Genomic DNA, 26,265 nt, shown 5'->3' on the forward strand with positions numbered 1-26,265 from the left:
CTTGACAAGCCAGTGGTGGCTGAGCCCTGTAGGGTAATCTTGTAGGTCTGTCTGCATCATTGCCTGCTGACTTCAGAGGAGAGAGTTCTCTACTGGAAAACGGGGAAAATGTACATGATGAGGAAGGGGGTAGACTTTGTCCAGGAATGGCACTGGAGCACATGGCACTCTTGGTACAATGGCCTACATTTATATTGGTAGTTGTCTCAGTCCCGATGACTGTCTTGGATCTCTTCTGGGCTCATCCTCTGAGGTGGGGGTTGACGCTGATAGATGCTGGAGGAGTTTGCTGCATCGGCGGTCAATGCTTAAGTAGTCTGTTACATCGTAGGCTCTGCCTTCTTTGCAGCCCTTGATGTTGGATGGGATTTGGTGGATTTATCTTCAGAGGCTTTATGGAGTCTGTCCCTATGGGAGAACACTGAGCTACATCTGGAATCTCTGCTAGATCTTTACTCAGCGCTGTCTTCTCTGGACTGCTCTTTAGTGTGATGTGTCTGCTAGACGGGGTGCTGGATGAAGCTGGTTTGCCTGCCAGCAGCACTCTGGAACTCGTCTCCTCAAGCTCTGATGAGACCTTCATGGATTGTTCCAGAAGACTGAGCTCTAGTCTTGTCTCTTGTGACTCAGAGAACAACAAGCAGACTGAGCTTCTGCTTCGTATCTAAGATTTCTCCAATCAGAAGAGAGACCCTACATGTCCATCTTTCAGGGGGATTAGTCCATTGCAGGATGGACAGGGATTAAAGCTTGCAGGTTTCAACTCTGCTATGTTAAGGAGCCCTGTACAAAGGGGAGGTGTACAGGGGGTGTCTGACCGGTAGAATTCAGTTCAGATTGACAACTGTGAACTGTTGCATCCATGTAGAAGATCAGAAGTAGTTCTGAATGTGTTCTTGAAGATTTGTAGAAATTAAGGCTGAGCTGAGAACTAGCAAGTCTGACACTCACCAGGTTCTCTATCTGCGCCATGGGTGGTAAGAGGAAACTGAGAGATAGTTGCAGCTATCTCACCTCTTATGCCCTCATATGGGAGCATAACGTACAGGGCAATTTCATGCCCCCTATGGACATTGCTATTTTAAAAGAAAACCTTCTGCTCTCACTTGCATATGTAACATGTTCACCTTCAGTGGGATCCATACTGATACACAATCATAGAAATGGGGAGCTGGAAGGGACCTTGAGCGCCAAGCCCTCCCCCCCCCCGCCCAAGGTGAAATGGACCAAGTATACCTAGACTATCTCTGACTGGTATTTGTTCAACCCGTTCTTATAAAGCTCCAGTGACAAATTCCACAGCCTCCCTTGGAACCCTAGTCCAGTGCTCAACTATCCTTATAGTCAGAAAGTTTTTCTAATATCTAACTTAAATCTCCCTTGCTGCAGATTGAGCCCATATGGCAGTACCGTATCCACTTCACACAGATGTAAATAGCTACATGAGATGGAAGAGGGGTGGCTGCTGGACTATGTTGCAGCTTTGAGATCTCCAGCTGGTAAATCTGGGTTGGTCTTAACTGTGGTTAGATTTTGTGGTGTTTTGTATTTTCACCCTGCCTAGAAACAATGTATGTAACACAAATATGGGTGTGTGGGGGGGAGGGGGAATAACCAGTAGAGAAGCAAATATCTTGAACATTTTTGCCTCTTTAGGCAAGACACAGACAGCAGAAACCAAATGCAAGAGAGAGAATACAACATAAAGCAGCTTTGAGAAAATCTACAGTAAGTACAAATTCTTCAGAGTACAAATAAGTACAAGCACTTCAAACTGTAGTGGAAACTACATTACCCTTCTGCTCCTTTCAGGTATCTGCTTAGTTCAGTGGTTTTCTACCTGTGGTCGGCACACCCTTCAGAGTCTACAGACTATGCCGAAGATTTATAAAGGGGTCTGCACTTCCATTTGAAATTTTTAGGGGTCCATAACTGAAAAAAGGTTGAAAACCACTGGCTTTAATTTAAGTAGCTGTACTAGTATTGCCACAAGGGAGCACTTCCACTCCTCCTCCTCACTACCTGAACACTCAGCGTGGATTCACCAAGGGCAAGTCATGCCTGACTAATCTAATCGCCTTCTATGACGAGATTACGGGCTCTGTGGATGAGGGGAAAGCAGTGGACATGTTGTTCCTTGACTTCAGCAAAGCTTTTGACACTGTCTCCCACAGTATTCTTGCCAGCAAGTTAAAGAAGTATGGGCTGGATGAATGGACTATAAGGTGGGTAGAAAGTTGGCTAGATTGTTGGGCTCAACGGGTAGTGACCAATGGCTCCATGTCTAGTTGGCAGCCAGTATCAAGCGGAGTGCCCCAAGGGTCGGTCCTGGGGCTGGTTTTGTTCAATATCTTCATAAATGATCTGGAGGATGGTGTGGATTGCACTCTCAGCAAATTTGCAGATGACACTAAACTGGGAGGAGAGGTAGGTACGCTGGAGGGTAGGGATAGGATACAGAGGGACCTAGACAAATTGGAGGATTGGGCCAAAAGAAATCTGATGAGGTTCAACAAGGACAAGTGCAGAATCCTACACTTAGGACAGAAGAATCCCATGCACCGCTACAGACTAGGGACCGAATGGCTCGGCAGCAGTTCTGCAGAAAAGGACCTAGGGGTTACAGTGGACGAGAAGCTGGATATGAGTCAACAGTGTGCCCTTGTTGCCAAGAAGGCCAATGGCATTTTGGGAAGTATAAGTAGGGGCATTGCCAGCAGATGGAGGGACGTGATCATTCCCCTCTATTTGACATTGGTGAGGCCTCATCTGGAGTGCTGGGTCCAGTTTTGGGCTCCACACTACAAGAAAGATGTGGAAAATTGGAAAGAGTCCAGCGGAGGGCGACAAAAATGATTAGGGGACTGGAACACGTGACTTATGAGGAGAGGCTGAGGAAACTGGGATTGTTTAGTCTGCAGAAGAGAAGAATGAGGAGAGATTTGATAGCTGCTTTCAACTACCTGAAAGGGGGTTCCAAAGAGGATGGATCTAGACTGTTCTCAGTGGTAGCAGATGACAGAACAAGGAGTAATGGTCTCAAGTTGCAGTGGGGGAGGTTTAAGTTGGATATTAGGAAAAAAATTTTCACTAGGAGGGTGGTGAAGCACTGAAATGCGTTACCTAGGGAGGTGGTGGAATCTCCCTCCTTAGATGTTTTTAAGGTCAAGCTTGACAAAGCCCTGGCTGGGATGATTTAGTTGGGGATTGGTCCTGCTTTGAGCAGGGGGTTGGACTAGATGACGTCCTGAGGTCCCTCCCAACCCTGATATTCTATGATACCTGGTTGGAGGAGAATTTGCCTCTGGCAACTTATTTTCCACTTAAAGTTAACAGTCTAGTTGTGATATCACAACTGGTTATTATGGAATAACTGATATAAAAACATGACTTCATGGGGAATAAACAGAATATGAACTCTGAAAAAACAAAGATTGTGTTTTCATGAAAATATTCCTAGTGCAGTAACTTTTTAAAAAGTGGAGAAAAACCAATCTAAAAAAATACAGGCACAATTATTTCTAAATCAGCAATTGTCAAACGTTTGTATGTGGAACATTTACTAGTGATCTGCAGAGAGCTGGCTGGTCACATGATATTTGCTTCTCCTTCCTTCTAGCTGCTAATTTGCTAGAAAATATGTTAATACTTTACTATTCCTGTTGTAGAAACACAGTTACTATAGATATATGATATTCCTAATGTTACCTTTCCACATAAGATTTAGTTGCCACATGGTTGTGTTGTTAGGGTGAATGGGCAGGGAGGTGATCCACACAAATATGAATGGAAGGCAAGATGCCCATTATTATTATTATTATTTATTATATATTTGTGCTTTATGCTAGGTATTCTCCAAACACTACTACACTACACTAAGGATACTACCTGTCCTGAAGAGATTGTAGTTGAATTGTCCATAAAATCAGTTTCCCTATTATAAAGATGCCCAAACGATGAGAACATACTCTGTTCTAGATATAAGATAGCAGTGGCATGTGATTTGCCAGACGTGGCTATTCCATGTATTTATCCAAAAATAAATCACTGGTTTCTCAAACATATTTGTTAGAAATAATCTTCTGGATAATTCAGCCTATAAATCTTGGTCTGTTGCTAGTTTGAGCAATTCATTGGGAGTACTCAGAATTCAAACTGTTTTGACTGGACATAGTATGTTAATGTTCCTTGATTGGACAAGAGTAAGGGCTTTTCTACATGGGGACATCCAGGAAAATTAATCTGAATGAACTAAAAGTGTGAATTTGAAGTAGATTAGTTAAACTGCCTTAAATCCCTGTGTGAATACCTTAATCAGAATTAAAGTGTTCTTAATTCAGTTTAGTTGAATTCATTTCCAAAGTGAATTTTGCTAAATGAAATAAAGGACATTTTAATTCAGCATAACACTGTCTGCGGAGATTTAATGAGGTTTAACTGATCCAGTTCAAATTCACACCTTTAGCTAATTTGGAATAATTTTCCTGGATGTATCTGTGTGGACAAGCCCTAAATCTTGGAATGGGGTTTTGAAATTGTATTTGCAGCAAAATACAATTTTTTCCTACTAATTGTTTAAAATTTACTATGTTTTGAAAAACTTTCCTGCTGATAATCTTGTTTCCTAGAGTCTATGCACAAGGGAACTCTAAAGGGGTCTGAACACCGTCAAAGCAAGTTCACTTAAAAATTCAACTGAATAATTGGAGATAATGTTAGTAGTACATAAGATACTACTACTGCTACACTGGGACACTGGCAAGCTAAGAGTTGTGAGACTGACAGAATAAAGGTAGCATAATCAACCATTCCTCACTGGTCAGTCTCTCAAACACATTGATTATTTTTGGTTTACCTCCTTCAGCTTGTCAATATATTTCTGATAAGATGATGACCGAAACTGAAAGACCCTGTGTAGGTAATATGTGACCAGAATTGGAGTTCCATACATGTTACTCTTAAGAATCGAAATAGGGCCCTTTGTCTGTAACTTCAGTAAGGAATGGGTTTCAATATGACACATTGATTAAGGCTATTCCATTGAATAGTTATTAGACGAGTTGCTTTTAGACTCTTCTCTGTGTGCTCATTAAGAGACTTTCTGCCAGGTTCTTCATATAGAAAGGAGACAAGTTTTCAGAATGCTGGAAACTAGTTGTATTCACCACCTGCCTGTCTGTTGATCTAAAGTACCTGTCACTTTGACATTTAAACCCAGAATAGAAACCCATATCAAAAGGGTCGAGGGAGATACATTTTTGTCTTTTTTGTCTTTTTCTCTTTTTCAACTTGTGGTAAGAGACAGCCAACATCAAGGCGACATAATAGGTTTATTGAGCGAGTCATAGGCACAAATTAAAAAAACAACAACCCACAGTTAGCAACTTCAAGACATCCCTGTCCTGAAAAATCCCTGCTGATACAAAATCAATAAAAATGGCCCCAGCTCACTCATTCATCACACAGTTCTGTTTAACAAGAATAATTCAAAGTTAAAGAATGGCCTCTGCTGACAGGAACAGAGACATCAAAAGGATTATCAAAATCGAGTTGAAATCCCACATAGGTTACACATCCTGGGGTATAGAAATTAAATAAGACATACTCTAGATAGCAGGGTGGAAAGCGGGTTCTCTGGAGATGGGATATTTTGAATAGAATGGCTCTAGTCAGAAATTGTTGGCATATGATCTTGCAATGGGATGTTACTATAGTTCTTTCAGAACAAAGTATAGAGATGGTGTATCCCTTTGAGAACAAGAATAGGCACATTTCACTCCGTGCACTTTCCTTGCTCTGCATGGGCATGTGGGAAGAAAGGCTCATGCCACCAAGATCAGTGGAACAGTTTCCCACAGGGCTCCATGTATTCCATGGCTGGAGGCAAATTCTGTGGATGTGAAATTCGGATGCACAGCAACCTGATCAGATAGAGATATCTGAAGAATACACAGACAACGTTTTCCTCTTGAGATGTTGAATTCTAATACTTGTAGAGAGAAATTCTGGCTAGTAAATCAATATTTTCAGAATACCAAACAAACACAAACTAAACAAAGAGTAGATACGAGTCATGGGCACTTATAATTCATTAATGGAAGGCATATGTGAAAATTCAAGATTATGACAAAAATGGCTTTCAGAACAAATTTTTTTTGGCAAAGCAATTTAATTATTGTCTTAGAATAATTTAGGTATAAAAGAATAAATGCTTCTTGTTCAGTTTGATTCTTTTGTTATTTAGAAGGTTACGAATTAAATGTACGGGGCACTGAAGTTTTAAAACCTCAGTTCTCCAGGGACTGTGTTACCAAGAGCGTAGCCCTATTCAAATAATTAATCTGACTGAAATATTGAAAAAATTGTGTGTGATAGATTCCACCTAGATTATATGAAAAGAAAAGGACAGGATAAATTCAGTCCATCCCTTCTAAAAAAGGTGACGCCCCCCCCCCCACTCAAATCTGGCCAAGAATTATAGATGGATCAGAATCAAATATCTGGATCTGAGCATAGGCACAAATTACCCATGAACATTGGGGCTGTCTGAATTCTGAACCCAGATTGGGAACTGAATTTTGCAAATGGTTCTTCTATTTATACCTGACAAATCCATAAATATGATCTGAGTAAACCCAAATTCAGGAATGCTAAAAATCCAGGTGTGAGGTTTTCCAGTTTTGAGCCCTTCTCTCCCACAAATATGGTGAAGTCACCCTGCTGTCTTTCGCTCATGCAGCATCTCTTGCACCAGCACTATCTAGGAAAATGAAAAGGTCATTACATTTCTCTCTGATTCTGATATGTCTGGGCTGCCACCCACATCATGGGGTACTTTAGCCAATTCAGAAGGAAAGTTAATAGGTACTTTAGAATTTCTTAGAATGGACTGAAAGGATAGTTCCCATTAAGATGTCTAGGAATTACATTATTTCAATAATTTAGCTCTTTCAATATGGTTATGTTAGGATGGCTTGTGTAATAGTAATTTGATCTGCTTACTGAACTTATTTTATAATGGGCTGATATGATCCTGGCAAGTTTAAACAGGGGAATCTCAAGTAGGAATAAGGAGGTTTTGTTACCTCTGTGTTTGGCACTGGTGTGACTGGTCCTGAAATATTGTGTGCAGTTCAAGAAGGATACCAATAAGAGAAGAGCCCCTAAAATGGCTAAAGGACTGAAAAACATGACTTACAGTGAAAAATTTAAGAAGCACAATCTATTTTTTAACAAAGGTTAAGGAATGACTTGATCACAGTTTATAAGTACCTTCATGGGGAACAAAAGTTTGATTATGGGCTCTTCGATCTATCAGACAAAGATATAACAAGATCCAATGGCTGGAAGTCAAAGCTAGTCAAATTCAGACTAGCAATAAGTGGCAAATTTTTAATGGTGAGAGAAATTAACCACTGGTACAGCTTACCAAGGGTTGTGGTGCATTCTCCATCATTGGCAATTTTAAAATCAAGACCAGATCTTTTAGGAAAATATCCACTTTAGTTCAAACAGGAATTAATTCAGGGAGATCCTGTGGCCTGTTATACAGGAGGTCAGACTAGATGATCAGTGGTGCTTTCTGGTATCATAATCTGTGAATCTATATTGGTGCTTATCACTGCAGTGCCCTTCTGCAAAGATGTTTAGGGTGCTACATGACAAGGGATGTAAGGTGACTCTTTAGCTGAATGAATCTTGACACTTGCTCTCTTGGTTTATCTAGAGGGAAGCTCCCCTTAAGTTCACCTGGTATCCCCTAGATCTCCAGGCTTTAGTTTGAGACTCAACGGTGCTAATGGTAAATCTACACATGGAGCAACCTGGTCCCTTCTCTGACTCTGGAGGACTCTCATGCCCAAAATACATGAATTTTAGACCTTTATTTTCTAGACGTATCCATTTTTGGGGTTCTTTTTTTCAACATCACCTACCTGACTGCTAATCCCACCTCTGTGATACAATTTGCCCTTTTCATGAGTCTCCCTTGGCCCACATCATTATCAGTGTTTATACTCTCTCTTCCATGGCAGTTCCTTGCACTCATCTTGCAATCTTTCCTAACTAAACCCTGGCAGGTCTGGAATACCTCCACTCCTGTTGTGTCCCTGTTACTTACCTCCACTGACTATCCCTCAAAGAACAGTGTTGTGATCTCTGAGCAATGGGGGTGTGTGTGTGTGTGTAATATAGCTTGTCCAACCTTGCAAACTTTATATATATATATATATATATATATATATATATATATATATATATATATATATATATATATATATAAAACCTTGTACACCCCACCATGTTTGCCTGTACTGTTCTCTTATCTTTGGACTACAGCACTTTTTGTTTTCCCTGTTCACCTTTAGGGCAAAGTCTTTTGCCATTTTGTCTTCTATTTTATGAAACAGCCTTTTCAACCAACCTGAGTCTCTCTCTAATACTCTTGACTTTTCCAAATTCCACCTAAAAATCCACTGTGTCTTGCTTTATTTAGGAAAATGAGTGAAATTCTCCTCAATGCAGTGGGCCAGCAGTAGGCATATTCACCACTTCAGTCCCACTGAAGCCCTCTGCTCAAAGGTGGATTTCCTGAGTAAGGTATTCTTGTAAGTTCTGAACATTGAAACAGACTGAGAAATGTTTGCAACATTGCTATATTTGTATGAAAAAAGCTTTATAAAAAAACCCAATCTGTTACCATAAAGGATGCTGTTTTTCCGTGTTATCTTGCTCCAGACTGATATTCTCTTGAATGGCAGTTGAAATCTTAGTGTTTCCATGACACTAATAGTATGCCTAAATTATGAGTGCAAATAAAAGGTAAATTAACTATAAATTGACAAATGGATCCTATAGGAAAGGATAACACAGGGACTTAGCCTATTGTAGCCCCTGCTTCACCTTTTTTCCATTCTCAAACTCTGAAGTTATATGGTGTCATTAAGTCACAGCTCTGAGATAGGGTGGAGTAATGCTGCAGCATCCCAGGGGTACAGTCCTTTCTGGAGCTCTCAGATGCGCTGGAATAGCACAGCTGCTCTGCCATCTAATACAGGGGTATGGTGTCTGTTTCCCTTCTGGTCAGCCCTGCTGCCTACAGGGGCATGGGATGCATAGTCAAGCCTTGGAGTGGCTGGCACCTTAAGTGGCACTAGCTTGCTAGTTCTTGTGCTTGGGGAGGACAAGGACTGCAATCATTGCTGGGGTTGCCAACTTTCTAATTGCACAAGATTGAACATCCTTGCCCCGCCCCTGCCTTGAGGCCCCGCCCCACCCATTCTCTGAAGCCCCGCTTCCACTCACTCCATCCCCCTCCCTCTGTTGCTGACTCTCCTTCACCCTCACTCACTCGCTCATTTGCCCCGGGCGGTGTTTACCTTGGGTGGCTCCCTGAAAACAGGAACATCTCCTTTGGCTCCTAGGTGCAGGGGCAGCCAGGCAGCTTTGCATGCTGTCCCCATTTGCAGGTGACATCCTCAGAGCTCCCACTGGCTGCAGTTCCTGGCCAATGGGAGATGGGGAGCTGGTGTTTGGGGCTGGGGCAGCGTGTAGAGCCCCCCTGGCCATCCCTCTGCCTAGGAGCCAAAGGAACGTGTTGCTGCTTCCAGGGAGCTGGGTAGGGAGCCTGCCAGTCCTGCGCCAACCAGACTTTTAATGGCCCGGTCAGCAGTGCTGACCCGAGTCACCAAGATCCTTTTTCCCAGGTGCTTGGGTCAAAAACCAGACACCTGGCAACCCTAATTCATCGCTAGCCCTTGAGCGCTGGTATAAGATGGAGGCTCCTTGTGCTTTCTATCCTGCTGTACACCCACATAATGGCTGCTCACAATATGGTCCTTTTTTTGTCAACTGGATTCAAACCTGCACAGATTCCCCCTCTGCCCTCATCCTTTTGGCTCCATACTTGCATGCAGTGCCCTTTCTCTGATATCCAGCCCCTATTTTTTGTTCCCACTCTATATGACACTATGTGAATAGACTCTCTTCACTGGCTATACCTTCTGCAGTTCAAGATCATTCCTGTACAGCTTCCTTGCCAAAACATAGCTGCTAGCCATGGACCTGATCCGGTCAGGTAGTGGGTGCCTTCCACTCTCATTAATTTCAGTAGGTGCCAAGGGTGCCTAGCAACTCATGGCACTGGACTGTTTATTCACCTTGTTTACTCTATGTTTAAAGATGCCCTTTTGATTCCCTGTTACAGGTCACACAATAGCACAGCCTTCTTCTGCCCTTTCCTTTTCCATGTACAGATGTACAGTAAAATGGCACAGCACTTACACTCTGATTACTTTACTGGAAAACATTACCAGAAATGCTTAGTTGGGTCCTTTTCTCTGGCTCTATTATGTATGAACAGAATTTCTTTTGTAATGGGTTCTGGTTCAATGTCTTGCAGCTTTGAATAGAAGGATTTATCTAGTCTGTGTTTGTCAATAAAGAAGTAGTTGAAAGTCACCTTTAGTACTTCCCTTAAAAGTAACTAATCTTTTGATACCTTGGGGCCTTGAATCAATGGTCCCAAATCAATATTTTCTATATACAGTTATTGTTTCTCTTCTGTGGACTGGAAATCAACACACTGTGGACTGAAAATCAATGGGGGTACATCTGTGAATTTTACAGAACATTGGATAGGCCGAGAATTAGGCATTATACTCTTTTGGGAAATGCACAAAGGAAATTATGTGGCACTCTCCTGAGAGATAGCCTTGAGTAACTATATCACTGCTATCAGACAGTATTGCTTTAAAACGTCTTTATGGTTCTGTCTGAAAAGAAAGCATCCCCTTTACTTTCTAGTAATGCAGGGCAATGCTGGAACATCAATTAAAATATGAAACATCAAGGCAGCTTTTGCTAATGTAATTGGCTTTGAATACCGGAAGAGTTTACCAACTGCTTTGCAGTTCTTTCACATTTGGACTTCATTTAAAGAGTTTATTATTATGCAGTGTTTTAAAGGAGTCCCAGATTCAGCAGGATCCCAGGGGGAATAGACAGCATGAGTTAATTGTTTCTGTCAGCTTAGTAGAAACAGATGTATTTATCTTGTTGTTGTTTTTAAATCCCCAATATTAGTTATAAATATCTTTAAAAGCGGTGCTGTCTGGACTCCATCAATGGTCTTTAAGAGAAGGCTGTCTGGTTTGAAAGATTTCCAGAAAGTGCTTGTCAGCAGTTTTACAGGGGGTTAGCTATGCTGCATATTTCATGAAATAAACACATTTCTGTGGTTTGAGGGAAAACTGACGGTTGATCATACATTTTTTTTTGAAGCCCGAAGGACAGTTTGCCAGATGGAATTTGCAAACTCTGCCTTAGTGACCTGAAAACCAAGCCTCAGAAGTCCTCTGAGCTACCAGGACTTCAGCAAGCAACACCTTTTGCCAAAACAATAATTAAAATGTTTAGCTTGGTCACAATGATACCCCTTTACCATGTAAGTAAGCTTGCTGGCTCCTAGCAATCAGTGTGCTGTTAACATGGACAAATCCTTTGCCATTTAATTTCAGACAATTTAGTGCTTTAAAACTCTATTTTTTTCCATAACAGGCACAAATGCAAAAAGTTACCTTTGGCACAATGATTTTTGCCTGTAACACTTGGAGCAGAAGCTAAAATGGTCTTTGTTCTGGGTTTTTTAAATGGAAATTCTGCAAAATTAAGTTAATGAAGTATGCAAAGCAGGGTACATGGACAAACTCCATCATCACACAACACAGTTGGACCTAATGCCAGAACAACAAATTCAAGGTGGAGAAAGAGAGCCTGGGTGCATCTGTCACTTCCATCAACCTTATAAGAACTTAAGAACAGCCATACTGGGTCAGACCAAAGGTCCATCTAGCCCAGTATCTTGTCGTCCAGCAGTGGCCAATGCCAGGTACTTCAGAGGGAATGAATGGAACAGGGCAATTATCAAGTGATCCATCCCTTTCGTCCATTCCCAGCATCTGGCAAACAGAGGCTAAGGACATTTCGTTGGATGGTTTTGCCTCCTTGTCCATCCTAGCTAATAGGTCCATCAATGGCTATCTTCCATGAACTTAGCTATTTCTCGTTTTGAACCCTGTTATAGACTTGGCCTTCACAACATCCTCTGGCAAAGAGTTCCACAGGTTGACTGTGCATTGCACGAAGAACTACATTGGACCCTCACTAGAACGTTGGGTTTGGGATCCATGCGCAGTACCACAGTAACACGGGAACCACGTTAAAATGAATTGCAATTAAAGTAATTAAATTTGGGATCCATGGCCGCCACCGTGTTATATATGAATTCCCACTATAGAGACATGCTTTCTAGCGAGGGTCCGGTGTACTTCCTTTTGTTTATGTTAAACCTGCTGCCTATTAATTTCATGTGGTGACCCCTAGTTCTTGTGTTATTAGAAGGAGTAAATAACACTTCCTTATTCACTTTCTTCACACCAGTCATGATTTTATAGATCTCTATTGTATCCTGCCTTAGTCATCTCCTTCCAAGCTGTAAAGTCCCAGTCTTACTAATCTCTCCTCACATGGAAGCTGTTCCATACCCCTAATAATTTTTGTTGCCCGTTTCTGTACCTTTTCTGTACCTATAGAATAGATTACATGCAGTTCTGTTGAACTGAATCAGGAAAGTATGTTCTGAGTTGGTTCCATACACTGAAATTAAATGTTTCAGCATTTCCCAACACAATATTTTGGAATTTTTCATTTGTTTTTATCTTATGTTTTATTTTATCATTTGTTTTTGTTTATGGGATGAAAAAAATCAAAATGACATTTCCTGTGGGATGGGAATTCCAGTTTTCACTCAGCTCTAGACTGAATTCACAATACTCTGTAAAAGCCCTGCTTTGTAGCTGGCCCGGGGGAAGGTCTTTGACAGCATGTAATCACCCTCTCCACTGGTTGTTACAGGGCTGGTCTGTAGCCCAAGCTCTTTTTGTTTTTCTGTTTACGAAAACCTCTTGTTATTGCCACTGCACCCTCGGACTCAAAAATAACTCCACCCACAACCTCCTCTTGGCTGCTGTGATGGGGTGTACTCCCTACACTGGCCCTAGAAGAGCTGAGTTGGGCTAGGTGGGCCCAATCGGCCAATTAGGCTGAAATCTGGGGGTATTAAGCCTGGGAGGAAAGCCCTAATTAGGGGAAACTCACCTGTGTGGGAACTGGCAGGGCTTATATAAAGACAGCAAATTAGAAATAGAGGAAGCAGCAAAGGGGTAGTCTGCAATCACTCCCTGGGAGGAGGGAGATGTGTTTTGGGGGAAATAGAGACAAGCAGCCCACAGTTACTCCCTGGGAGAAAGGAGTTGAGAGGCTGGTAAACCTAGGGGAGTAGGGAGAGGCAGAAAGTAAGGGAAAGACAGCAGGGTGCAAGAGGAAACACCTTGGCTGCTGTTTAGAGAATCCTGGAGCTGGAACCCTGGGTGGAGGGTGGGCCTGGATTCCCCTACTGGCCACTGAAGGAGAGGCACCTGTGGCTAGGGGTGCTGGAACAATTTTTATAGTGGGGGTGCTGAGAGCCATTGAACCAAACTGTAAACCCTGTATATCATAGAATCATAGAATATCAGGGTTGGAAGGGACCCCAGAAGGTCATCTAGTCCAACCCCCTGCTCAAAGCAGGACCAATTCCCAGTTAAATCATCCCAGCCAGGGCTTTATCAAGCCTGACCTTAAAAACCTCTAAGGAAGGAGATTCTACCACCTCCCTAGGTAACGCATTCCAGTGTTTCACCACCCTCTTAGTGGAAAAGTTTTTCCTAATATCCAATCTAAACCTCCCCCACTGCAACTTGAGACCATTACTCCTCGTTCTGTCATCTGCTACCATTGAGAACAGTCTAGAGCCATCCTCTTTGGAACCCCCTTTCAGGTAGTTGAAAGCAGCTATCAAATCCCCCCTCATTCTTCTCTTCTGCAGGCTAAACAAGCCCAGCTCCCTCAGCCTCTCCTCATAACTCATGTGTTCCAGTCCCCTAATCATTTTTGTTGCACTTCGCTGGACTCTCTCCAATTTATCCACATCCTTCTTGAAGTGTGGGGCCCAAAACTGGACACAGTACTCCAGATGAGGCCTCACCAATGTCGAATAGAGGGGAACGATCACATCCCTCGATCTGCTCGCTATGCCCCTTCTTATACATCCCAAAATGCCATTGGCCTTCTTGGCAACAAGGGCACACTGCTGACTCATATCCAGCTTCTCATCCACTGTCACCCCTAGGTCCTTTTCCGCAGAACTGCTGCCTAGCCATTCGGTCCCTAGTCTGTAGCTGTGCATTGGGTTCTTCCGTCCTAAGTGCACGACCCTGCACTTATCCTTATTGAACCTCATCAGATTTCTTTTGGCCCAATCCTCCAATTTGTCTAGGTCCTTCTGTATCCTATCCCTCCCCTCCAGCGTATCTACCACTCCTCCCAGTTTAGTATCATCTGCAAATTTGCTGAGAGTGCAATCCACACCATCCTCCAGATCATTTATGAAGATATTGAACAAAACCGGCCCCAGGACCGACCCTTGGGGTACTCCACTTGATACCGGCTGCCAACTAGACATGGAGCCATTGATCACTACCCGTTGAGCCCGACAATCTAGCCAGCTTTCTACCCACCTTGTAGTGCATTCATCCAGCCCATACTTCCTTAACTTGCTGACAAGAATACTGTGGGAGACCGTGTCAAAAGCTTTGCTAAAGTGAAGAAACAATACATCCACTGCTTTCCCTTCATCCACAGAACCAGTAATCTCATCATAAAAGGCGATTAGATTAGTCAGGCATGACCTTCCCTTGGTGAATCCATGCTGGCTGTTCCTGATCACTTTCCTCTCATGCAAGTGCTTCAGGATTGATTCTTTGAGGACCTGCTCCATGATTTTTCCAGGGACTGAAGTGAGGCTGACTGGCCTGTAGTTCCCAGGATCCTCCTTCTTCCCTTTTTTAAAGATTGGCACTACATTAGCCTTTTTCCAGTCATCCGGGACTTCCCCGGTTTGCCACGAGTTTTCAAAGATAATGGCCAATGGCTCTGCAATCACAGCCACCAATTCCTTCAGCACTCTCGGATGCAACTCGTCCGGCCCCATGGACTTGTGCACGTCCAGCTTTTCTAAATAGTCCCTAACCACCTCTATCTCCACAGAGGGCTGGCCATCTCTTCCCCATACTGTGCTGCCCAGTGCAGTAGTCTGGGAGCTGACCTTGTTCGTGAAGACAGAGGCAAAAAAAGCATTGAGTACATTAGCTTTTTCCACATCCTCTGTCACTAGGTTGCCTCCCTCATTCAGTAAGGGGCCCACACTTTCCTTGGCTTTCTTCTTGTTGCCAACATACCTGAAGAAACCCTTCTTGTTACTCTTAACATCTCTGGCTAGCTGCAGCTCCAGGTGCGATTTGGCCCTTCTGATATCATTCCTACATGCCCGAGCAATATTTTTATACTCTTCCCTGGTCATATGTCCAACCTTCCACTTCTTGTAAGCTTCTTTTTTATGTTTCAGATCCGCTAGGATTTCACCATTAAGCCAAGCTGGTCGCCTGCCATATTTACTATTCTTTCGACTCATTGGGATGGTTTGTCCCTGTAACCTCAACAGGGATTTCTTGAAATACAGCCAGCTCTCCTGGACTCCTTTCCCCTTCAAGTTAGTCCCCCAGGGGATCCTGGCCATCCGTTCCCTGAGGGAGTCGAAGTCTGCTTTCCTGAAGTCCAGGGTCCGTATCCTGCTGCTTACCTTTCTTCCCTGCGTCAGGATCCTGAACTCAACCAACTCATGGTCACTGCCTCCCAGATTCCCATCCACTTTTGCTTCCCCCACTAATTCTACCCGGTTTGTGAGCAGCAGGTCAAGAAAAGCGTCCCCCCTAGTTGGCTCCTCTAGCACTTGCGCCAGGAAATTGTCCCCTACGCTTTCCAAAAACTTCCTGGATTGTCTATGCACTGCTGTATTGCTCTCCCAGCAGATATCAGGAAAATTAAAGTCACCCATGAGAATCAGGGCATGCGATCTAGTAGCTTCCGTGAGCTGCCGGAAGAAAGCCTCATTTACCTCATCCCCCAGGTCCGGTGGTCTATAGCAGACTCCCACCACTACATCACTCTTGTTGCACACACTTCTAAACTTAATCCAGAGACACTCAGGTTTTTCTGCAGTTTCGTACCGGAGCTCTGAGCAGTCATACTGCTCCCTTACATACAGTGCTACTCCCCCACCTTTTCTGCCCTGCCTGTCCTTCCTGAACAGTTTATAACCATCCATGACAGTACTCCAGTCATGTGAGTTATCCCACCAAGTCTCTGTTATTCCGATCACGTCATAGTTCCTTGACATCACCAAGACCTCCAGTTCTCCCTGCTTGTTTCCAAGGCTTTGTGCATTTCTATATAAGCACTTGAGAACCTGCTGATCGCCCCTCATTCTCAGTATGAGGCAGGAGCCCTCCCCTCACAGACATTCCTGCCTTTGCTTCCTCCCGGTATCCTGCTTTCCCACTTACCTCAGGGCTTTGGTCTCCTTCCCCCGGTGAACCTAGTTTAAAGTCCTCCTCACTAGGTTAGCCAGCCTGCTGGCAAAGATGCTCTTCCCTCTCTTCGTAAGATGGAGCCCGTCTCTGCCCAGCACTCCTCCTTCATGGAACACCATCCCATGGTCAAAGAAACCAAAGCCTTCTCTCCGACACCACCTGCGTAGCCATTCGTTGACTTCCACGATTCAATGCTCCCTACCTAGGCCTTTTCCTTCCACGGGGAGGATGGACGAGAACACCACTTGCGCCTCCAACTCCTTTATCCTTCTTCCTAGAGCCACGTAGTCCGCAGTGATCCGCTCAAGGTCATTCTTGGCAGTATCATTGGTGCCCACGTGGAGAAGCAGGAAGGGGTAGCGATCCGAGGGCTTGATGAGTCTCGGCAGTCTCTCCGTCACATGGAGAATCTTAGCCCCTGGCAAGCAGCAGACTTCTCGGTTTTCCCGGTCAGGGCGGCAGATAGATGACTCAGTCCCCCGGAGGAGAGAGTCCCCGACCACCACCACCCGCCTTCTCCTCTTGGGAGTGGTGGATATGATGGAAACATATGATGGACAGTGAATGGGAGGACTGCCTGAGACTGCTGGTGAGCAGGGACTTTGATACACATCCCCAAAGGGGAACCACACAGAGACCTGCCCCAGAGGCTGTGGTTTCTGGAGCAAGAGAGGGGCTGTAGAGGGAGAAAGAGGTGGAGTGCAACTGCAGGAAAGGGCATCTGTCTGTGCAGAGCTAATCCCGGAAAGGCCAGGAGGGGACATCATAATGTGGTGAATAGAGCACCCAATGATAGCCTATACCAATGATCATTCTTCCTTTAATCCCTCCTCTGGTCTTAATTACTGCAACCAAGTCCATTCAAAACTTTGCTGCCAAAAATCATCTACTGTGCATATTGCTTTAATTATATCACACATGTGCCTTTTGAATCTTTCCATTGGCTCCCCTTTATCCTCTGCATCGAATATAAGCTTGTTCTCACCTTTAAGGTTTGGTAAGTTAGACCTAAATTGCAAGCTGCAGCTCTCCTTGGACAGCAGTTAGAACTGTCTGATTTGGAGGTGGCCAGCACTAAGGAAGTTATGCTGTGACCTCTGTGTCCACCTACAGGCTGTTGATAAGGTGCCTTTAGAGAAATGGCTTTTTTTTTTTAAATGCAGGATCTGTTGCAGTGTCTGACCGTCTTCCTTTTTGTGAGGAATTCCTGCAATGCCAGAAGAGAAGACAGCTTTCTCAGGGAGCTCAGTTTCCCTTTAAACCTCTGAACTAGTGAAAGGTGTGAGGCTTATTTAGAATCTCAAATAGTGGAAAAGAAATCTATCTGCAGGCTGTTGAAATGAAGGGAATCAAATAGAGCAGTGCTAGTTTCAGTGAACGAAGACACTGCTGTAAGGAAATGACCCATTTTTAACTGAACAGAATGGCTTTAATTACAAGCAGTTAAAGGCATCCCGGTTAGGCACGTTGACTTGGATACTAAACTATTTCAGGTTAATTATTTGTTGTATAAGTAGTATTTCCTTTTATCAGTTTTAAACTCATTGTGGTATTCAGCCAGCATGACTTATAATGTAAGACTCAGAATCTCAAATGTTAGAAAAATAACAGAACCACTAGTTATTTCCTGACAGGCTGTGTTTTGTTGCTATCTGTAAATCAATCCATCTGAGAATGAGCCTGCAATAGCTTGTCTTCAAGCTGATCAACATTCTGGGCTATCCATAATCACTTGCGGCTTGACCTAGTACCCACTGAAATCAGTAAGTCTTCCCATTAGGGAAGGGGATTGATCTTAGGAGGGGATTGATCAGTCCCTCTGATAGGATCATTGAAGCCAATGGATCTACTTGCATGATAAGGTAAGCAGAATTTGGCCTTGTGTGTTTTCAACCAAGTTACTAAAGTCAGCTAAATTGAAAGGTTCAGAGAAATGAAGCATGATGGGGCAGCCTGTGAACTATTCCATGTTAACTGGTGTTATGAGTTGCAAGATTTGTGGGGGAGTTAGATGCTAAGGTACAAACCACTTGGTGTAGACTGCAAGACTGTTCCAGCCATTGGACTGCACAATGTTTTCAGCTTTGGGAAGTATATCAATGCAGTGGTTTCACCTGTGATGAAGTGATGGTCGGGTGTAGAGCAGAGCTCTTGCACGAAGAACAAGCAGCATTCCAGCAGCATTTTTCTTCAAGTGTTTGTAGGTGCACTTCGTAGTCTTGAAAGAGATATCAGTGGCTATGTCTAAGTTAGAGTTTGTGATCCTGTTTTAATTCAAGTTAACGAACAACTGTAAATGCAATTCTGCACATTCCACAAATGTTCTAGGCCACACGATTGTGCTTTAGCTCAAGACTCAATCAATTAACTCACATTAAAACAGGTCCATTAACTCTAGCATAGGCAAATGAGTTTACACAGGTACTTTGCAAGCCTCCACACAGCTCTGCCAATGTCAGGCCTGACGTAAATCACCAATACTGTCCTGACTGCGTCTTCAGCAGTTGTACCTAGTTACATGAGGTTTCTCAAGCAGCCTAAATTGCAGCATGGATGAGGTGCCCAAGTTCACTGCCAGTTGTGCTTTACCTATAAAAATGGGATTTAAACAATGATTTCAAGTGGCAAACGTCAGAAGAGCCAGGATTTTATCCTTAGAAGTCAATAGCAAAATTTCCCATTGACTTCAGTGGGGTCAGGGTTTCACTGTAGACTGGGATCCTGCAGGCTCATTTAGATAAAAAGGCAAAATGATGAAGCAGTTAAGAAACAGGTTGAACATTTTGGGGCTGATTCTCTTCCCACTATAGTAATTTCCAGTGGTGTAGTTCCTGATTTATGCTGGTGTGTAAGTCACTGGAGAAACAAGTTTTAGATACTGGGGCTGGAAATACACCAGTAGAAAAACTGGTTAACTACTTCCAATGGATTGTATGCATAAACATCTACCATTACAACACTCTGTGCATTCTTGATAACTGACTATAGCAAGAGCCATGCGGGTCTTTTTAAAGCTGACACTTGGCTGAGCACATGCAATTTTTTGAACTGAGTTAAGGCCTTGCACTAGAAACAAGTGCATGCAATATTTTAAAGTTTTGTGCTGTGTACATTTTAAGGTATTGTTTTGGCTCCTGTTTTCTGTAGGAATTATGATGTGTATGGAGGGAAAAGCATACGCTGTTGTGGGGACTCAGAGCAATGACAGGAAATTCTCACCAGCCATAAAAAATAATTGTCTCAGTTCATGAAATAGCAAAGCCTTTTTGACTGCATTATTTTTTGGGATGTGAAAAACGGAAAATAGTTTCCATGGGCAAAGGCCTCTCATTTCATGCCAGAAAAACTGGGGACTATTTTCCATAAAACTCTGCCTAGGAAAAATTAATTGAAATCTAAAACTCTGCTCTTCCAACTGAATTTCTACTCATTCCCCCCACCCCAAGAGTGCAGAATGCAGTGGCTGAAATAGTTACATTTTCAGTCTGATGCCCATTTATTGGCACATTAGTGAATATTACTTATGGCACATTACTGCTTGTGATGCAAAAATCGCTCACTTTGCACAGCTCTAGGTTTCATCAGTAGTTTTTTTGTTGGGAACACAAAAAGTCTGACAATCTTCAGCTTCAAAACTCTGGAGAACTTGTTGTGGAATCACTGGCAATTTTCTTAATTCTCCACGGTAGGCCAGATTGGGTTCTGTCCTATGCAGGTGTGCATGGAGTAGAGGCCACAAAGGAGCTTTCATCAGTTTCCCCCCAGGGCAAAAGCAGGGCACAACAGTTAGGATGGGCAGAAGGATGTTGGGCTATGGCCCCCACAAAGTGTGCACTGCACATGTCACTCTCTCAGAGGGTGCATTTTTACTACAAGAATTTCTAGGTATTTTTCTGCATCAGTGCAGCTATTCCTGTGCTACCAATAGCTTGATCTGTAGTGTAGACAGGACACTGGCATACTTTGCCAGTCTGTTGTATAATCTTGAGAGCAGGGTTAGATGACATGGTCACAAAAAATACTCTGTTTGCATGACTGTTCCCAACATTGGAGGTTTGGAGTAGATGCATCAATACAGAAAAAGGTTTACAAACTTTCTTTTGTTCCTCAGTGCCTCCCAGATCTCCTGCTGCAGGGCAGTAATCTTTTGCAGCATCCCCGATCTGGAATGGTGCCATCAAGGATCAGCTGAGTTCTGTATCTTTGGAGATCATTCCTGTGGTAACCCTTGTGGCTGAAACATTGCTACTAACTATTTTCTACGTGCAGCTTTTAATAACTTCCTTGCTCTATGTGCTACCTGCCTGCTGGCTCTGAATCCCCATTGTTAGTCTTGGTCTATAACATCTGGCTGCTTCCATCTCAATGCTGTGTAATGAAGCCATTATGCGAGTCACTGCGGAATATTTTGTCAGCATAAAACTAAGTGTACTGTTCATTCTGTGTGTACTCTTAAACATAGATATATATGCACAGTAGATGGTGCTGTGCTTCCCTGTCTTTCTGCACTGAATGTGATATCTCATTAGCAAAGCTTTTCAAAGCTAGACTTCAAATTATTAAAAATTTCTTCTGAATTGACTGATCAATTGATATTACATATTTGGAGAGACATTTTTCTTAACTGTGCACCTGTTTTGCTTAATGGTACATAAAGACTTAAAGACTATGTGTGGTAACTTACAATACTAATCTAAATTCTTCATACACTCAGAGGATAATATTGACTCTTAAATCTTTTAAGGGAGGCTTTTAATACATGTGGAGACCAGGCTTGTTTTGGATTGATAACTTTTACCACAACGATATCTAATATGTAAATTACAGAGGACAATGCAGAGTGGTGTATTTAAATAAGCCTGGAGTAGTTAATATATTAGGAAGCCTTGAGAAATGTAATCTAATGGAACCGCTAAACACAGGAAATAACATCACAGTTTAAACCATATACAGTGTAGCAAGAAACTGCTTGAGTCCAGGGGAATTCAGTGAAATGAAAAATATCACTTATTTCCTTGTGCTTCTAATCTTGAGGATTTCATTGCAAAAGACCTAAAACAGCAAGGCTAAATGCTATGCTATGGCACCTAGTCCAGGCTTTAAGTGTGTTTGTCTCAAAAATGGTAAGTCTTAAACAACTAAGAATGTGTAGCAAAGTGGCATCTATTCACAAGGCTATGGTAAACACTGCAGTAAGCTTGAAATATTGTAGCTGAACATCTGTAGCCATTTTCACCAGCTTTAACAGACAAACCCATTTAAGTAGGCTTAAAACCTATCAGGCCGTAGACTTATAATCACAAATGTTGGGCTGGAAGAGACCTTGAGAAGTCATTTAGACCCACCCCCCTACACTGAGGCAGGATCAAGTATTCCTAGACGATCTCTGACATGTTTTGTCTAACCTATTCTTAAAAACATGTAATGATGGGGATTCCACAATCTCCCTTGGAAACCCATTCCAGTGCTGAACTATCCTTGTCAGAATAGATTTGCTAATGTCTAACCTAAATCTCACTTGCTGCAGATTAAGCCCATTAATTTTTGATCTACCTTCAATGGACTTGGAGAACGGATCACTGTCCTCTTTGTAACAGCCTTAACATATTTGAAGACTGATAGGTCTCCTCTTAGTCTTTACTCGAGAATGCTCAATAATAATTACTGTAATGTAATTACATTTAACATCCTTGTAGAGGGAAAAATTCCAAAGAAACCCACCACAGTAGCACTTAACTTCAGAAAGGGGAACTACGTAAAAATTAGGATGCTATTTAAAAGAAAATTAAAAGGAACAGTCACCAGGGTGAAATGCCTGCAAACTGCATGGACACTATTTTAAAAACATCATAACAGTGGTTCAAACTAAATGTATATCTTCCCCCCAACCCAATAGTAAGAGGGACAAAAAATGCCACCATGGCTAAACAGCAGAGTAAAATGGGCATTTAGAGGCAAAAATGGTGGGATAACTCACATGACTGGAGTACGGTCATGGATGGATATAAGCTGTTCAGGAAGGAGGGGGAGTTGCACTGTATGTAAGGGAGCAGTATGACTGCTCAGAGCTCAAGTATGAAACTGCAGAAAAACCTGAGAGTCTCTGGATTAAGTTTAGAAGTGTGAGCAACAAGAGTGATGTCGGTGGGAGTCTGCTATAGACCACCGGACCAGGGGGATGAGGTGGACAAGGCTTTCTTCCGGCAACTCGCAGAAGTTACTAGATCGCAGGCCCTGGTTCTCATGGGAGACTTCAATCACCCTGATATCTGCTGGGAGAGCAATACAGAGGTGCACAGGCAATCCAGGAACTTTTTGGAAAATGTAGGGGACAATTTCCTGGTGCAAGTGCTGGAGGAACCAACTAGGGGCAGGCAGAGCTCTTCTTGACCTGCTGCTCACAAACCGGGAAGAATTAGTAGGGGAAGCAAAAGTGGATGGGAACCTGGGAGGCAGTGACCATGAAATGGTCGAGTTCAGGATCCTAACACAAGGAAGAAAGGAGAGCAGCAGAATACAGACCATGGACTTAAGAAAAGCAGACTTTGACTCCCTCAGGGAACTGATGGGCAAGATCCCCTGGGAGAATAACATGAGGGGGAAAGGAGTCCAGGAGAGCTGGCTGTATTTTAAAGAATCCTTATTGAGGTTACAGGGACAAACCATCCCGATGTGTAGAAAGAATAGTAAATATGGCAGGCGACCAGCTTGGCTTAACAGTGAAATCCTTGCTGCTCTTAAATACGACAAAGAAGCTTACAAGAAGTGGAAGATTGGACAAATGACCAGGGATGAGTATAAAAATATTGCTCGGGCTTCCAGGAGTGAAATCAGGAAGGCCAAATCACACCTGGAGTTGCAGCTAGCAAGAGATGTTAAAAGTAACAAGAAGGGTTTCTTCAGGTATGTTCACAACAAGAAGAAAGTCAAGGAAAGTGTGGGCCTCTTACTGAATGTGGGAGGCAACCTCGTGACAAAGGATGTGGAAAAAGCTAATGTACTCAATGTTTTTTTTGCCTCGGTCTTCACGAACAAGGTCAGCTCCCAGACTACTGCACTGGGCAGCACAGCGTGGGGAGGAGGTGACCAGCCCTCTGTGGAGAAAGAAGTGGTTTGGGACTATTTAGAAAAGCTGGACGAGCACAAGTCCATGGGGCCAGATGCGTTGTACCTGAGAGTGCTAAAGGAGTTGGCGGATGCAATTGCAGAGCCATTGGCCATTATCTTTGAAAACTCATGGTGATCGGGGGAGGTCCCAGATGACTGGAAAAAGGCTAATGTAGTGCCCATCTTTAAAAAAGGGAAGAAGGAGGATCCTGGGAACTACAGGCCAGTCAGCCTCACCTCAGTCCCTGGAAAAATCATGGAGGAGGTCCTCAAGGAATCAATTCTGAAGCACTTAGAGGAGAGGAAAGTGATCAGGAACAGTCAGCATGGATTCACCAAGGGCAAGTCATGCCTGACTAATCTAATTGCCTTCTATGATGAGGAACTGGTGAAGGAACTGGCTCTGTGGATGAAGGGAAAGCAATGGATGTGTTGTTCCTTGACTTTAGCAAAGCTTTTGACACGGTCTCCCACAGTATTCTTGCCAGCAAGTTAAAGAAGTATGGGCTGGATGAATGGACTATAAGGTGGATAGAAAGCTGGCTAGATTGTCGGGCTCAACGGGTAGTGATCAACGGCTCCATGTCTAGTTGGCAGCCGGTATCAAGTGGAGTGCCCCAGGGGTTGGTCCTGGGGCCGGTTTTGTTCAATATCTTCATAAATGATCTGGAGGATGGTGTGGATTGCACCCTCAGCAAGTTTGCAGATGACACTAAACTGGGAGGAGAGGTAGATACGCTGGAGGGTAGGGATAGGATACAGAGGGCCCTAGACAAATTGGAGTATTGGGCCAAAAGAAATCTGATGAGGTTCAACAAGGACAAGTGCAGAGTTCTGCACTTAGGACGGAAGAATCCAATGCACCAGTATAGACTAGGGACCGAATGGCTTGGCAGCAGTTCTGCAGAAAAGGACCTACAGGTTACAGTGGATGAGAAGTTGAATATGAGTCAGCAGTGTGCCCTTGTTGCCAAGAAGGCCAATGGCATTTTGGGATGTATAAGTAGGGGCATTGCCAGCAGATGGAGGGACGTGATCATTCCCCTCTATTTGACATTGGTGAGGCCTCAGCTGGAGTATTGTGTCGAGTTTTGGGCCCCACACTACAAGAAGGATGTGGAAAAATTGGAAAGAGTCCAGCGGGGGGCAACAAAAATGATTAGGGGACTGGAACACATGATTTATGAGGAGAGGCTGAGGGAACTGGGGATGTTTAGTCTTCAGAAGAGAAGAATGAGGGGGGATTTGATAGCTGCTTTCAACTACCTGAAAGGGGGTTCCAAAGAGGATGGCTCTAGACTGTTCTCAGTGGTAGCAGATGACAGAACAAGGAGTAATGGTCTCAAGTTGCAGTGGGGGAGGTTTAAGTTGGATATTAGGAAAAAAAATGTTCACTAGGAGGGTGGTGAAGCACTGGAATGCGTTACCTAGGGAGGTGGTGGAATCTCCTTCCCTAGAAGTTTTTAAGGTCAGGCTTGACAAAGTCCTGGCTGGGATGATTTAGTTGGGGATTGGTCCTGCTTTGAGCAGGGGGTTGGACTAGATGACCTCCTGAGGTCCCTTCCAACCCTGATATTCTATGATTCTATGAAAAAGACATCCTTTAAATATTGGAAGTCAAATCTTAGTGAGGAAGATAGAAAGTACCATAACCTCTGGCAAGTCAAGTGTAAAGTATAGTAAGGCAGGCCGGGAGTGAATTTGAAGAGCCACTAGCTGAGGACATGAACAGCAATTTTTAAAAATTCTTCAAAAGAAGGAAACCCATTAGTCAATGGAGCCACTGGATAATTGAGGTGCAAAAGCAGCATTCAAGGAAGACAAAGCAGTTGTGGAGAAGCTAAATAAATTTTTTGCATCAGTCTTCATCACAGAGGATGTGAGGAAGATTCCCACATCCAAACCATTATTTTGAGGTGACAAATCTGAGGAAGAGCTCCAAATTGGGGTGTCAATAGAGGAAATTTTGGAACAAATTGATTAAACAGTAAGTCACCAGGCTAGACTGTATTCATCTAAGAGTTCTGAAGGAACTCGTATGAAACTGCAGCACTTCTAACAATGGTATTGTCACACAGTCTACTCATACTGGGGTGCCTTCTTGTAGCCACAGGTGGGCATTAGCTTCACTCTTATTCTGCTCACCCTACTACTATTGTCTCTCTCTGACTGTATGCAACTCAGTGTGTTTTGTCTTTGTGGCTTGGTCCTCCATCCAGGTCACTGTGTTTTCCCCTCTTCTGGGGTATCAAAGGCCTACTGGATTGTTAGGATATAGATATTCATGCCTGTCTGTAAAGGCCTATACTCTAAGAATTTAGGTGTATTCTTATCACTTGACTAATTATAGAGGTATAAAAGAATCAAAATCACTATCTGCTGGTGTAAGGGCCTTCTCTTACTGTGACAGTCTGAGGCCCTGTTCTTAGGCTAAGGCCTTTGGCTAAGCAGCAGAGGCAGCCATAAGCTGGGAAGCGAACGGTCACATGCTCACATTCCAAACTAGTCACATTGAAATAAGGTGCTATTGGGCTGTTAGGCACTATCAGGACAGGATTGTACTCCTATCACCTCCAGAGAAAGGGAAGTGCCTAGAAAATGTAAAAGGAAACTTAGTTTGATAGCATCCTGT

The sequence above is a fragment of the Lepidochelys kempii genome, chromosome 1 (genome assembly GCF_965140285.1).
Source record: "Lepidochelys kempii isolate rLepKem1 chromosome 1, rLepKem1.hap1, whole genome shotgun sequence".
In the NCBI taxonomy this organism is placed as follows: domain Eukaryota; kingdom Metazoa; phylum Chordata; order Testudines; family Cheloniidae; genus Lepidochelys; species Lepidochelys kempii.